Source organism: Pinus tabuliformis, chromosome 9 (assembly GCF_031772625.1).
Source record: "Pinus tabuliformis cultivar Carrire ecotype Pingquan chromosome 9, CPIR1, whole genome shotgun sequence".
Classification (NCBI taxonomy): Eukaryota; Viridiplantae; Streptophyta; class Pinopsida; order Pinales; family Pinaceae; genus Pinus; species Pinus tabuliformis.
Window position 1 is genome coordinate 867791311 of NC_142307.1, and position 17342 is coordinate 867808652.

General features: G+C 37.0%; 1 pseudogene; it reads left to right on the plus strand.

The window, feature by feature from the left end:
* The first annotated feature begins 946 nt into the window (after nt 1-946).
* Nucleotides 947-2746, plus strand: LOC149151535 (protein MICRORCHIDIA 1 pseudogene; annotated as a pseudogene).
* The last annotated feature ends 14596 nt before the right edge of the window (nt 2747-17342 follow it).

A 17342-nucleotide genomic window follows, 5' to 3' on the forward strand; every position in this document is an offset into this window, starting at 1 on the left:
CTCATAATTTTTTTAATATAAAGTTACTTTGACAAAATCTCCCTCATATTTATCTTCCTCATATATCCCCTCATATTTTTTTTAATATAAAGTTACTTTGACAAAATCTCCCTCATATTTTTTAAATGTTTTTTAATGTAACGTTAGGTTACGTGACAACATCTTCCTCATATACTGGACTGTACCATTATTTTTAATAAACTAAGAATTTTCTAAAAATAAAAGAAATTAATATTAAGTAGGAAAGACAAAAAAGGTTATGATGGATTTCTTTACATTGCTTCTATTATTAGAAATATATATTATTCTTTGAGATGATATAAATATTTTATTTTAAGAAATATGGAATTCTATTATTAAAATTATGTAAAGTTTAGTTAAACTTGGATGCCTCTTGGCATAATTTAATTTCCCAACAGATTCTTATTTTTAACCTCTCCCATGGAATTTGAACTAGTGGAAACTAAGTCCCAAACAAACTAATTATTCACCAATTTCTCTTTAAAAAAAATCTTATGGTCGGCCCCTCTCTTTCCATAAAATTTCAAAATTTCAACCAATAAGCTAACCCACACAAACTAATTATCCTAGGCTTCATGGGATGGAATGATATAAATATAGATGTATTGAAACAAAGTTTCATGATGTAATTCTTTGATTGGGTTGATTATACATGATTCACAAATCAGACATTCAATTCCTGCAAAAAAAAGTTGACGAAGAATCGGAACTTCTCATTATCTGGAGCGCCGGAGGTGCACGCAAAGATAGATCGGTGTGAATCTCACCAATCGACACTGAAGGGCCACCGTGAAACGTCGCCATTCCTGCCATATACTTTTTATCAATTCAAAATATTTGAATGCAAGTTTTTGGTTTTCCATGAATGCAAGTATTGGGTTTTCTGGAATTTGGGAGTTCGTTGAAAACAAACAACAACCCAACAATGGCTCATCACGCGATCAGTGAGAAACACAGCGGGGAATCAGTTAAAAGTCCCGGGAACGCAGAAAATGAAATCATGGAATTGGATGGCAACGATGGAGATCAAACTGCAACGCAGTCTACGCAGTTCTGGAGATCATCACAAGCAGTTGTTGCTGAGAAGAAGGTGAGCTTTACAGACGAGAAAAAATTGCGGGGCATACCCCGGCCATTGGCAAACACCAAGTTCCTCCACTCAAACGCAACGTCCCACAAATGGGCATTCGGAGCAATAGCGGAGCTGATCGACAACGCAGTGGACGAGATCCCAAACGGGGCCTCTCACGTGGTCGTGGACAGAATAACGAACCCGCGGGACAACGCCCCCGCGTTGCTCATCCAAGACAACGGGGGCGGAATGGACCCCGCCGGCCTGCGCCGTTGCGTGGGTCTCGGCTTCTCCTCCAAAGACGCGGCAAACTCGGTGGGGCGCTACGGCAACGGTTTCAAGACATCCACAATGCGGTTGGCTACGGACGCCATTGTTTTCACTCGCACTCTCCCGCCCTACGGCTCGCTCCCCAAGCTCAGCGTAGCGTTGCTCTCACAGACATTTTTAATCAAAACGCAACGAACCAACATCGTGGCCCCAGTTTTAGACTTCGAGATCTCCTCCACCGGACAAGCCAAGCCCTTCGTCACCAATCGCTCCAGCACGGCCCTCGATGCTTGGAACCGAAAACTCAACGTTATTCTCCAGTGGTCACCCTTTTCGACACTGGACCTCCTTCTCAAGCAATTCGAGGACATCGGTACTCACGGAACCAAGATCGTGCTCTATAACTTGTACAACGACAGCGACGTCCCGGAGCTCGACTTCGACACCGACGCCCGCGACATACAGCTCAAGCGCCCCAGTGTCCAACAGTACAAAAATCAAGATTTGATGGAATCCCACATCTCGCATCTATACAAATTCTCCCTGCGCGCCTACGCCTCCATTCTATACCTCAACGCTTTGCCCAACAATTTCGAGATAATTCTCAGGGGGCAGCCTGTCAAACCCTACAGAATCGCAGAATCCCTGCAGATTTCCAAAATTGTGACTTACAAACCCGCAAAAGCTGCGCAGAAGGTTTGCGTGAGCACAACCCTAGGGTTTATTGAGAACGCGCGCCAGCTTAACGTCCATGGCTTCAATATTTATCACAAGAATCGCCTAATTTTGCCCTTTTGGAGAGTACTTCAAGAAAGCAGCAGCAGAGGCAAAGGCATAGTCGGCGTTCTTGAAGTCAATTACATACAGCCGACTCACGATAAACAGGATTTCGAGAGAACAGATGTTTTCGCGCGCCTGGAAAATAAACTGAAGGAGATGCAGCTAGATTTCTGGAAACAGAATTGCCATTTAATAGGGTATCAACTTCGCTCTTCCAAATCATCAAACGCAGCAGTTGCAGAAGATCAAATTGACGAGGAAGCTGCCGCCGAGCCAGTTTTGCCCAAAAAAAGGCCCCGATCTTTGGAGTTTGATGACAGGACAGTTGATGGTGATAATCGAAACCCTAACCCTCGGAACCCTAACCCTAGCAACCCCATAAATCCACAGAGGGTTTTCGTTGAATCTCCAGAACTGCAAAAGTTGCGGCAGGAGAACGCGGAATTGCGCGCCCAGTTGGAGCGGCACAAGGCAATAGAAAGGCAACAATATGAGACTCTCGGACGGCTCCAAATTAGAGAGTCGGATTGGAGAAATAGTGTCCAGCAGCTCGAGGAAGTTCGAAAAATGCGTAACAGTGAAGTTGTTGCGAAGATGGAATAGATATTTTGTATCGGATTTTGAGTACAGAGATGTTGAATTCACGTTTAAATTCAAATATTAGTTTGACAGTAAACCGATCTACACACACCCTTTTCTGGCAAAATCAAAATTAATGAAATTTTTACGTACTAATGAGATATTTATGTGTGATATTAGTGGAAATCAAAATTAATGGGAATTTTATTGGATTTTTAGAATAAAAACTTTTATTTTTTTATTATTTTATTGAATTTTAAATTAAAGCTGAAATATCTTTAGTTTTTAATTAAAATATATATATATTCCACAAGCTAGTTGGTTAATGTTAAGTATAGTGTATGTATTAGGTTATTCATTCAAATTTTGTGAAAACTTTAAAGATATATCAATTTCTATTATACTTAATTTTTCAAGAGTTATTAATATTAAGAATTTTATTGATTAGAATAAAAATATAAATAAAAAATAAAATAAAACAAAATATATAATTTTAGTAATTAATATAAATATTTTTATTAAGAAATTGTTTTAATTCCTTATTTAGTAAGTTATTTTATTGTTAGATTAGGATTTTATAATAAAGTAAATATTAATAATTCGTTGTTATTTAATTAATTTTCTCTTTCGGCTTAAATTTGTTTAGACTAAAACACTGGCCATGCCATTATTGTTAAAATTATATTTTTTTCTTTCTCCAACAACTAGTTTTGAACTTGATGCATTTTTCTCCAATTTAATCTTATTGATAGATCAATTTTTTTTCATTTTAGTCCTGAAGATGAACCTCATATATAGAAAAGAGGGGCGAGCGTAGTTCCCAAGGGTTATAGTGGTAGCGGCGACTTTGTATTACGTGAGTTGCGAGGCTGCTCCAGTTGCCAATTCCTCTGTAATCAAAAAGAAAATTATATAAAATTAACTAATTTATTATTATTATTTAAAAAAAAATTATAATTAAAAAACATGTTTTTTTCTAAACTAATTCAATTATTTAAATTAAATTATAAATTACTATAAACATCAATCTATTTTATGTATAAAAACACTTTATAATACATGCTACATGTCACATTGAAAAAATAAAAATAAATATTAAATATTAACTAAATTGTATTTTATATTATTATTTAAAATATGTATTTCATATTTTATATATTATTAATATATATATATATATTATATATTATATATATATATATATATATATATATATATATATATATATATATATATATATATATATATATATATATATATATATTATTAATTTCTAAATAGGTTTTTTTGACAGTACTATGAGTCAATGCTATGGTCATTAATACCATATGTACAAAAAACCATCACTCATTTCATATGGCATTGTTCATATGACATTTTGTTAATAGATCAATTTAATTAAAAGAGTATAAAAGACATAACTATTTTTAAAATAAATATCAATTTGATGTGATCACTATTAGGAATATTCTAGAATATTCCATTTTGGTTAAATCCCTGGTATCCACTTAATAATTATTGATAATTAAATTAAAATTCTAGAAGTTCTATTACAAAATAAACATGACTATTATAAGTTCAAATACAAGGAAGGTAAAGTGTGTAGGCCTTCATTAAAACAAGGAAATATTATACATCAATTTGACTCTAACATTAAAACTAGCACAATGATATAATTTAAATGGTTAGTAAACATTGTTAGACATTAATCCATAAAACCAAAAGAATAGGGAATTTCAAAAAGAAAAGGAAAAAAACAATATTTGGGGGAATTTTGTTACATACAATTTCATACCTAATATCATATCCCCATCTTGAATTTGAACTTAAAATTTTGCTAAATAACCAATGACCACAATGCTTTGTCCTCTAAGTTGGTGGTAGAATCCACAAAATCCAATCTACCAAGGTTTTTTTTACTAGTTTAAAAATCATCCTTTCTTAGTAGAGTCACATCTCTTAGGATATATGATATTGAAAAGAAAATGATAAGTCAATATTAACATCCAAGTTTGGACATTTGTCACTAATAGTGAGATCATGTCCTTCAACCCTTCTAAAGTATGCTAGCTACAACAACTCACAAAACTTGAATGCTTGATTCGTTGTACATGCTTTCCAGGTTGCCTAATATGCATACTCCACAACCAATACTATACACAGTTTTCTATAAAATATTCCTTCCAAACTTTGTAATGTCATCCAATTTGCCCATTATTGTTTATGTGTGTGTCATGGAAAACCCTACGCAAGTTTTCAGTTAAAAAACGCCCTTTCCAACCTTGGAATATCTAATCTATTTCGGCAATTATTGTTCCATATTTAGAATTATATAGTAGTTATGAACAATGCCTATTTTCTCCCTCGCAACTCTACAATCAATAAAGTGATTGCCCTTATTTCCAATTACAAAGGGATCTGCCACTTAAAAAAAAAACTATAATGATAATGTAACGTATCCTAGCTACTCTCAGCCCATTCTTACCTCTCATGAGGCCTAAAATTCATGCTAGAAACCTTAGCAACTTGTGACCTAGGAGTTTTTCCCTTCCTATGGATGTCCTACATGGTAATTTAACATATAAAAAAATGCATTATACATTCACAAACATGTTTTTAACATAATTTCCAAATTTAATTAACATGTATTTGCATTTTATTAACATATAATGAACATTTGTAGTAGAAACAAACACATAAAATAAGACTTAACTTTAAAAATGGTGCAACTGATTGCGGGTCTCTGATGTTCCACCTAGCCATAGACCTTGTTATTCACTTCTTTCAATAGCAGGTGCCCCCCAAGCTAGGGATTTGAATCCATGGGGAATTTAGCACAACTGACTTGAAATCATGGTACCTAATCAATACCAACAACTACTTGTTAAGCTACCAAGACCAACATCTTCCAATTAACATTCTTGTTGCTTCTAAGATTTCCATTACCTTCACAGGCCTTCCAAGCTTCACATAGCCAAGGAACCAAGCCCAAAAGCCTCCAACTAGTAGCCATGTGGCTTTCATGAGTTCGACTTCCCTCACTAGCCTTTTAGGTACCCTTCCAGGCCTTGATTTTCACGATTGTCTGCATGCTTCCATAGTCATATTCTCACAATCCTTCATGCGAGTCATACATACTCCCCATAGCATAGGAATCAGTGGTGTTGATCCATTCATAGAGCTAACACAACTTTTTTATGTTCATGTCATCTTTCTACCACTCATCATTTTCCCAATCCCTTAATGGACTTTAGTTATATGCATGGGTAACTTATATGATTATTATATTTGATTAATAAATCATATAAGCCCCTTTAACTCACCCATCCATGGAGTCTCAACCCCCCATTCATGTTTGCATCTTTTGGGTTTGCAACAAGTTTATTTTTTATTAATGTGTAACATAGTTACGTCTCTATACCTTCTAGCCTTAAAATATGAAACATGTGTCTATAAGCTCAAAAACTCCATTACAGATATACACACATACACATGGGTATAGTCACACCTCTTAGGATATATGATATTGAAAAGAAAATGATAAGTTAATATTAACATCCAAATTTCGACATTTGTTACTAATAGTGAGATCATGTGACACTTCGACTCTTCTAAAGTATGCTAACTACAATCACTCACAAAACTTGAATGCTTGATTCCTCGTACATGCTTTATAGGTTGCCCAATATGCATACTCCACAACCAATACTATATGCAGTTTTCTATAAAATATTCCTTCCCAACCTTGTAATATGTCATCCAACTTGCCCATTATTGTCTATGCGTGTGCCATGGAAAACCCTATGCAAGTTTCAGAAATTGTTATTCCATATTTAGAATTCTATAGTATTTATGAACGATGCTAAATTTTGCTATCACAACTCAACAGTCAATAAAGTGATTACCCTTATTTCCAATTACAAAGGGATTTATATATATATATATATATATATATATATATAACGTACCCTAGCCACTCTCGACTCATTCTTACCTCTCATCAGGCCCAAAATTCATGTTTGAAACCCTAGCAACTTGTGACCTAGGAGTTTCTCCCTTCCTATGGATGTCCTACATGGTAATTTAACATAATAAAAAATTCATTCTAAAATGCATTATATATTCACAAACATGTTTTCAACATAATTTCCTCATTTAATTAAAATGTGTTTACATTTTATTAACACCTAATTAACATTTGTAGCAAAACACACATAAAAGAAGACTTATCTTTAAAAATGGTGCAACTGGTTGCAGATCTATGAAGTTCCACCTAGCCATAGATCCTATTGTTCATTTATTTCAATAGCAACCCCCTCCCCAAGCTAGGGCTATGAATCCATGGGGAATTTAGCATCAACTTACCTGAAATCATGGTGTACCTAATCAATACCAACAACTACTTGCTAAGATACCAAGCCCAACATCTTCCAATCAACAGTCTTGTGGCTTCTAAGAGTTCCACTACCTTCACAGGCCTTCCAAGTACCTTCCAAGCTTCACATAGCCAAGGAACCAAACCCAAAAGCCTCCAAATAGCAGTCATGTGGCTTCCAGGAGCTCGAATTCCCTCACTAGACTTTTAGGAACCCTTCCAAGCTTCGATTTCCACAATTGTCTGCATGCTTCCATGGTCATATTTTCACAATCCTTCATGTGAGTCATACATACTCCCCATAGCACAGGAACCAATGGTGTTCATCCATTCATAGAGCTAACACATAACTTTTTTATGTTCATGTCATATTTCTACCACTCAACATTTTCCCAAGCTCTTAATGGACTTTAGTTATATGCATGGGTAGTTTATATGATTATTATATCATATAAGCCCCTTTGACTCACCCATCTATGGAATCTCAACCCCCCATTCTTGTTTGCATCTTTTGGGTCTGCAATGCGTTTATATTTATTAATGTGTAACATAATTATGTCTCCATACCTCCTAGCCTCAAAATATAAAACATGTGTCTATAAGAACAACAACCCCATTACAGATATACGCACATACACATGGGTGTGCAACCCTCATAAGATATCCTTGACTCACCAACCTAGTTCTTCATATACATGTTATTTACATCCAGGGGTTGGACAGGGGTGTTACATTCCCCTCCCCCTTATTTATGCATTGTCCCTACTGCGATATATATATATATATATATATATATATATATATATATATATATATATATATATATATATATATATAACAACTCATTCAAAAATATGAGGATATTCCTCCATCATCACAACCTCATGCTCCCATGTAGCATCCTCAAGACCAAAATGAGTCCACTACACTTGTACCAAAGCGACGAATAAATTTCAAAGCATTTTGGCTTTCTCATCCAAAATCTAAACTGGTTGGACCAGAAATCCTCCCTCAAGGTCCACCTAAATCATGTCCTAGTCAATCACATGGTTAGCAATAGGAGCATACTTTTTAAGTAATTAAACATGAAATACATATGTATTGCATGGATTTTGGTAATGCAATCCCATATGTGATTGGACTAATCCTCTCCAGAATCTCAAATGGTCCACAATATCCCACTATTAATTTTTCACAACTGCCCAATTTCATAGAAATTTTCCTTGCCTTCACCCTTAGTAAGATATGGTCACTAAATTTAATTTCCCTATTTTCCATGTTGTATGCATAACTTTTGTGTATATCCTGGGTAGCTTTTTTTTTACTTTTGTCACTTTCTCCTCCATTTCCTTGAGCAACTCTGGACCAATAATGGCTCGATCAACAAGATTGTCCCATCTCACTAGTGCATTTCACTTAATACGATAAAAAGATTCAAATGGGCTCATCTTCAAAGATGCTTGATACCCATCATTATAAGAACAATCGACCAAGTGCAAATATTATTCCAATTTCGATGGTTTGTCCAGTACATACATCCTCAACATGTCCTCAATGATGATGCTAAAGGACATGCTGCACCTTGAGGAACCTTCCGTCAAAGTAAGAAACTTAATAGGTATTAAGGATGCCTGACCATCATGAGCACGATCATACAAAATGAGCCTTCTTCATTCTCAGATGCCGTCAAGCATCAAGTATGGAAGGATGCTATGACCGAAGAATATGAGTCTATCATAAAGAATGATGTTTGGGAAGTAGTTCCCAGACCCCAGGACAAGACTGTTGTTACTTCCAAATGGCTTTACAAGATAAAGCATGCAGCAGATGGAAGCACGGAAAAGTATAAGGCTCGTTTTGTTGCTTGAGGTTTCTCCCAAAAGGAAGGTATAGACTATGATGAGATATTTGCACCTGTTTCCAGATATACGACCATCCGCTCGATCATAGCCCTTGCCGCTTCACAAGGATGGAACCTACATCAGATGGATGTCAAGACTGCGTTCTTGCATGGCTCGATCAAAGAAGAGGTCTACGTGGAGCAACCCGAAGGATTTGAGATTTATGATCGAAAATATCATGTATGCAGGTTGAAGAAAGCTCTCTATGGGCTGAAGCAAGCACCCCGAGCATGGTATGAGAGGATCGATAGCTACTTGATGAAGCTGGGATTCACTAGGAGTGAAGCCGATCATAACCTTTACTTTAAGGTTGAAGATGACAAGCCTCTCATACTGGTGTTGTATGTGGATGACCTCTTTCTAATAGGTGCAGACCCTCTTATTCACAAATGTAAGAGGGAGCTGGCCTCTGAATTTGAAATGAAAGACCTAGGATTGATGCACTACTTCCTAGGACTTGAAGTGTGGCAAAAGCCAGGGGAAATTTTCCTATCTCAAGGGAAATATGTGGTAAAGATATTGGAAAGATTTGGTATGATGGACTGCAAGCCTGTGACTACCTCGAGGATCTTAACTTTTAGAAGTTATATGGTAGTGATGTCGGACCAGATTTGGGAAATGCCTCTGAGTTTCATAAACTCATTCACATTGATGTTCTTGGTGAACCTCCGTCCGAACATATTTTTTGCAGTTAGCATTGTGATCTCATATTTGGTTGAGCCTCACTGGATTGATGCCAGGAATCTTCTGAGATGTCTTCAGGACACAATCTCTCATGGATTAAGATACACTGCCGGAGATGTGAGACTACTTGGATATACTGATGTTGATTGGGCAGGCAGTGTGGTGGACCGTAAGAGCACTTCTGGGTGTTGTTTCACCTTGGGATCTGCTTCGATATCCTGGATAAGCAGGAAGCAGAAGTCGGTGGCTTTGAGCACCACCGAAGCAGGATATATTGTTGCTAGCATAACCTCGTGTGAGGTAGTCTGGTTGCGAAAGCTCTTCAGTGAGCTGTTTGGATTTACATTGGATACCATTGTGATTCTCTATAACAACCAGAGGTGGGATTTGATTATTGAGGAATCCCGTATTCGTCGATTGCTCCAGCAGATAGACATCATCTTGGATATGCTAAGTTGATGAGCAAGGAGGCTCCATTGCATTAAGATGATGTACAGTTGATACACCTTGTCAAAGCCCCGAGGAAAGATCTAATCTGTGATTTTCCCAAACGACTTGGAGTCGGTAAGAAACCCTTGTACAAGGGTCCTGCATGTTGCATACATTGAGCTCTGGGAGCTCTGAGGGCTTGCGGTTATTACTGGAGCAACATACGACCACAGGGTGACTCACCCTCCCCTGGTGGTGCACACTGGAACAAGATGATTCGCTCTCTTGTGGGACAAGATGATTCGCTCTCTTGTGGAACAGGATGATTCGCTCTCCTGTGTAGTAGGATGATTAGTTCTCCTGTGAGGCCTGGATTGATGTGTTCTCCATGGCGATTGTAGCAGGATTGATGTGTTCTCCTGTGAGGACAGGATTGATTAGTTCTCCTGTTGAGGCATCCTACCCATGTAGTCTGGGACTCATGGGAAGTACCTCTCATCTGATCAATGAGCAGGGAAATGAAGTTAGGGACCATAGTAGTACCGATGGACGCATCGTTGTAACTATTGTACTCCCTATGCTAGGATGACCTCCATTGATCTGGGATCAATGATACTGGTCTGGGACCAGTGGTAGGAGTTGTACCATACTATGACGCTGACTTCGGGTCAGTTGAGACTGGTCTGGGATCAATGGTACATACTCTGAGACTGACTTTGAGTCAGTGGAGGATGATATTGGTCTGGGACCATTGGAGTTGTACTCACTATGACGCTGACTTTGGGTTGGTTGAGACTGGTCTGGGACCAGTGGTGCATACTCTGAGACTGACTTTGAGTCAGTATGATACATCCTCGATCATTTCTTCTTCATAATTCGGACAAAAGCAGAGTAGAATAGAACAATGCAAGAGCAGAGCAGAACAGAACAAAACAGTACAGATCAGTGCAGGGCAGAACAAGACAACGCAAAACAGGCAAAATAGAGCAGAGCAGGGCAAGGGTCAGGCTGTACAAGGCAGTGCATTTGATGGATGAATAGTAACGACCGATAGACAGATTGCAGATGAAGTTCTCCATGGTTGAGAGGGAGAGTTAAAATTGGCAACCAGGGTAAAACTTCACGTGGGTCATCTTATTCATGGCTAATAATATTTTTATTAGATTCCTCTCGTCGAGAGGTGTAGGATTGATATAAAGATCATCCAATTCCGATAAGTATTCATGGAGATATGAAATTATTTTGATTATGGAATTATTATCAAGCCGACCTACAACTCATGTAGGCTCAGAAGCCCAACAGTCGCATCTATTCACCCACCAACATTGTGTATAAATATAAGAGGAATTTTCCTCATTTGGACTCACTCATCTCATCACATCTCTCTCTCTCTACTGCGCAGATATGAGTCTCTTCTCTACTGCGCTGAAATGGGTCTCTCTCTCTCACACATGTGAAGCCGGAAACTGCTGAAACTGAAGCTGTAACTGCAGAAGTAAAGATTGACTTGCGTGGCCTAGAAGATCTCCTCTTTGGAACTGCACTATAGGTTCATCTGAACCTCCTTTGAAAGCCACAACTTTTGGTGGTGGAATGAAGTCAATCCGACGAATGGTTTGCAAGATATTGACTGCCCTAGTTTGAAGCCGGAAACTGCTGAAACTGAAGCTGCAATTGCAGAAGTAAAGATTGACTTGCGTGGCCTAGAAGATCTCCTCATCTAAACTGCACTGTAGTTTCATCTGAACCTCCTCTGGAAGCCGAAACTTTTGGTGGTGGAATGAAGTCAATCTGACTGTCGGTTTGTGAGATATGGTCTGCCCTAGTTTGATAATGAAGCCGCTAATGCTGATGCTACTGATCTAGGGTTTGCTACTGCTGATATGAATCAGATTTATTGTACTATTTCTCTCTGCTGAATTATTGAAGATAAAAGAAGATTTGATCAAAGGGTTTCCCCACACATTGTGGGGTTTGTCCCTGGCTAGCCACCACATCTTGTGTCTCTTGTCTTGGCTTGTTTTCTGTCGATCGTTTAATGTTCTATCTGCACTTTACTTTATGTACATGTGATTGCTAATCGGTGGAATATAATAAGAAAAAGAAGTAAACTGTTATAAGCATAGAACATACCATAACTTAACAAATGGGCTCATCTTCAAAGATGCTTGATACCCATCATTATAAGAACAATCGACCAAGTGCAAATATTATTCCAATTTTGATGGTTTGTCCAGTACATACATCCTCAACATGTCCTCAATGACCTGAGTAACCCTTTCCACTTGACCTTCTGATTCAAGATGGTATGTTATGTTAAAATTTAAATTAGTCCCAAATCCCTTAAACAAACCTATCCAAAAATTGGATGTGAACTTTGGATCTCTATCTAAAATAATTGCCTTGGGCACACCATACAACCAAGAAATTTCCTTCATATAAGTCTCATCAACAATGGTTTCCTTGTGCATTGACTTCATTGGAATGAAGTGGGTATCCTTGGTCAGTTTTTCCACCACAACCATGGTGGAATCATGTTGCTTCCATGTTCTTGGAAAAACTTTATTGTAATCAATGAAAGTAATTTCTCACTTCCACTCGGTAATGGGTATTAATTGTAGTAAACTTGTTGGGTGCCTATGATCAGTCTTAACCATTTAGCACTCCAACCATCGGGCTACATAATTAGCCACTTATTTCTTCATGCCTATCCAAAAGTATTGTTTTCTGACTACTAAGATTGTCTTTTGATACCATGGGTTCCCAGCATAAAGCACTTTATGCATCTAACTCAGCACTAAATTTTTTAGCCCCTGGGAATTTGACACATAAATCCCATCTTTATACAAAATAAATCCATCTTCTTTCATCTCATAATTCCTATATTTTGGTTGCATTTAGCCTTGTTGTAGGCTAGTTTTTATTTCCATGTATTGCTAATCTGAATTCCCATCCTCTAAAATTATGATTTTTAAATCATATTTAATGTGCTTATAGATGTAACATGCATAAATTGCACCCTCCTGTTGAGTGCATCAACCACTTTATTTTCTTTCCCCTTTATATTCTTAATTTTAAAATCATAATAAGCCAAAAAAGTCCATCTATTTGATTTGTCCAGAATTTAAATTTGGCTATCCAAACAAATGTTTCAACCCACTGAGGTCAGTTCTCAACTCAACCCTCTTCTCCATGAGGCAATGCTTCCACATTTTCAAGGCATGTATAATGGCTACTAGATCCAAATCTTGGGTTGCATAATAGTTTTCTTGCTCCTTGAGCTTCCTAGATTCATAATAGATCACATTCACATTTTGCATGAGGACTCCTCTAAGTCCTTCTTTACATGTGTCTATGCACACAAGAAAGTTTTCATCCAAGTCAGTGATCTTCACTATGTTAAATTTTCTTTGGGATATATTGTTATTTGCTTTATATAATTCCAATTATTCATTTATATATTAAATTCACCTTAAAAGATCACATAATTATTTAGATTTAAAACATTATTCAAAAACATATGCAATTATATAGAAAAAAACAAATTCATCATAAATGGAGCAGAACATAAAGGAACAACAGAAGAAAATCATTTACACATAGAGATACCAAGAGTGGTCAGAGACCAGGGAAAAAGCCACTACGAGGAAAACCCTTTCAAATTATTCTTCTTATTAGATTGTCATTGAATAATTCAGCAAAAGATAGTACAATTATCCATATATTTAACATAATCCTATCCAGCAAAATCAACTAAACAACATCCCAGCAAAAGTACTAATCAGAAATCACTTCACCATATTGTAATAAACTTCAGTCATTTGCAGTCAAGTATGGTTAATTGCGGAATCAAAAAAAACAAACCCTACTTTCTAATCACAGGGAAGACGTTAAGTGCGCGTTGCTGAAAGGCTTCAGTCACATGGATGAGTCGGTCTACATGCAGTTGCAGCTAAAATTTCACCGTGGAAAGCTTGTGGCTGAGGCTCAAAACCTTGAAACAAAAATGCAAACTTCAGACCCTACAATTTCAACTTCGTGCGAACCAATTCTCTGTGGACCTGCCTTTGACCTATGTGAGCCAAAACCAAAGAAGAGAATGGAAGAATGCTTCATCATGATGTCCAAATGAGGAGCACTTGAATTATATTTATAACCATCTGAGGGCATCCAGTTTCCCTATTGGGTTGACCCATAATTTTGTGTACATGTCAGATTTGATTCAAAAATACACTTTCCATTATCCAAATTGAGCATTTCAATAGTCAAAATTGGTCCTCTTGAAAGGACGAATATAGTCCCATGATTGGAATTTTCCATAGTGATGTCAAATTAATGCTCCCTCTCAGCTAGGGAGAAATTCGAACTACATCATGTAATCATTGAAAGTATCTTGTGATTAAAACACATCCTATCTTAAACATATCGTCATCAAATGTTGTCACTGCTCATCTTAGCTCATCTCTACTTATCCCTGCTTATCTCTTGATTGTCTCTGCTCATATATTGAACATTATTGAATCTAAAAGAAGAATAACTTGTCATCAGAAGGGAGCCTAAGTTACCACCCTCTATCTATCGGGTAGCCACTTCTGCAATTTGGAATCACGACCGGAGGGGAGCCCATCCTACCACTTGGGAGACATCAAAGAGATTATCATCAAGAACCACATCAAGGAGCACATCTCAACCCAGAATCCAATGACAATGAGGAAGGTCATATTGGACACTCTCATCTCATGTCTATGACAATGAGGAAGGTCCTATTGGACACTCTCACCCCAAGTCATCTCATTGAGCGATAGGTGAGATACAACTTACTAAGAAAGGATCACAACTATCTCATTGTGCAACCAATGGGAGAGATACCACTTGCTATATGACTTAAGGATCAAAACCATCATATTTCCTGTTGATATTCCCAAAAATGACACTCAATAGTCATGTGGTAGAACACCTGCATCATAATTAACCTGGGTTGTATACCTCCAAGCACTCTCTCAACTTGTTGGTCAGATGAGCAACGAATCCCAACAAGCCCAGCTTATGGGTATGATTCCAACTGGAGTATCCTCTGCATAGACCAAGATAAGCGAGGAAAATATTTGACCCTATGGGTAACAGAAATGGGTGATACCTCATTGTATAGAGATCCCTCGACCCAAGGAGTCGTCCATCTCAATTCCTCACCCTGGGAGCTCAGATGGGGGAAAGGGGTTTCTTAGTGTCCTCGATCAGTTCTTCCATCTGTAGATCAAAAACATATCATCGTGCTCATATCTGGTATTGGCATAAATAACTCACTGAAGAGTTCAATCGTAATGTCTAAATGGTAGCAGACTCCTTAGTCATCTTCCCTCTCATGAAGGTATCAACCACAAGCCTAATCTTGACTCATACAACAACATTGTATCAATATATGAAAATATCTTAGTCCCAGCTATTTATGGGATTCTTTTCCAATCAAATACCATTGTTTATTATCGCAATGTATCACTGTCACATTCATAACCTATTCAAAATAGCTTTCCAAATAGTTTCTTTAACATGCCTCAATACTAGCCATGTTAGCAACATCATACTCAACCTCGATCGTGCTTAACGCTATAGAATTTTCATCTAGAATATCATGAAAGATCTCATACTAAATAAAAACCCATATGTGCTCATCTTATCAATAAAAATCCCAAACAACATCAGTACATACATGTAGTCACATATCATAGGAAGAATATCTCAGACCAAAAATTGATCGTCCCATTCAAATATCTTGAAGTGAGCTTAGTAGAAACCCAATGTGTATGAAGTGGCTCAATCATGAATTGACTTAAGTTGTTTTCTACAAAACATATATATAAATGAGTTTTCACAAGGAACATCATGGTCTTAATCAATTGTCTGCTTCCAAGTAAGGTCCAACAATATCTCAACATAGATTCTTGAAATTTAATTCCATCGGAGTGTCCAAGGATTTTCATTCCCACTTTTCAAATTTATTCAATAAATTCATGATATATTTTCCTTTCCCAAATTTCATCATGCCAAGTTCTTCATTTCAAACTTCATATTCCAACTCCCTCTCACTTTTACCATCAGAGGCTCATTGCCTATCAAGAATAGACCATCACCATATAAAACCAAAATCAAAGTCATACTTTGGACTACCTTTGAAGTAGAGGTTTGGATTGACACATATTCCTGGCTTCACTAGGTAACTGTTAATGCAGACATACGAGGATCGGGGAGCTTGCTTCATACAATGCTTTCTGCAAACATAACACTTGACCAAACCAATATGTTCAGCGTTACATAAATCAATATTGTGCAATCAAATCAACTAAGTCATCTTATCAAGCCTTAGATGCTAAATAAAAAACTAACATCAAAGCCATAAAATTTTCTTCGCTCACATCCAAATACCAATATATGACTTTCTATTGTTATATCAACAAATTTTTATTAAGCAATATCAAACTTCATCGGGTCATCCATATAATCATAATATGAATTATTTTTGTCATTATACATCAAGGATAAGTCATATAAGTCTCATACATTCAATGTGAGATCACTTCATATTGAATCACAACTGTTTATTCTTCAACCAATGTGCGAAAGTCAATGATGCCAATACATAATCACTATTGAATACCAATATTAGTCACTAAAAGTTACTATGGTTGCATAGCACTGTCATCAAGGAAAATCATGAGTTATCATATCATAACCCTAATTTGTTATCATTGTGATTTCAATCAATCCATAATCCAAAACATACATATTATGTATCAAGCATCATGTCAAAGTTCTAAGACAACATCATTTATCCAAGCTAGTATTTCTCATCTATACCAATCAGCCATTTTGTCAAACCCTTGCAACTTTTATCAATTACTATCATATACTAGATTCAATGATAAAATCAAAATAACATACTTGATATGCATATTTCGATCCCCTGCAAACACAAGTTTAGTCAACACATTCATATTCTCTATAGTAAAACAATCAAACTTCCCTGCTCATAGGACTTTCCATTGTCCGCTCCATATTTGTAGGATTGCCATACTTCAGGTGTGCTTCTAATCTCATGCACAAGGCTTCAATTTTTGTGACCTACAAACACAACCACACCCATAGGCCTTCTTTCGTGCGATTCGGAGGCCTATAACCGCACTGTTAAGCCTTTCTCCTAGCGGTTGGGGCTTAGACTAGGAGAAAACTTCTTTTC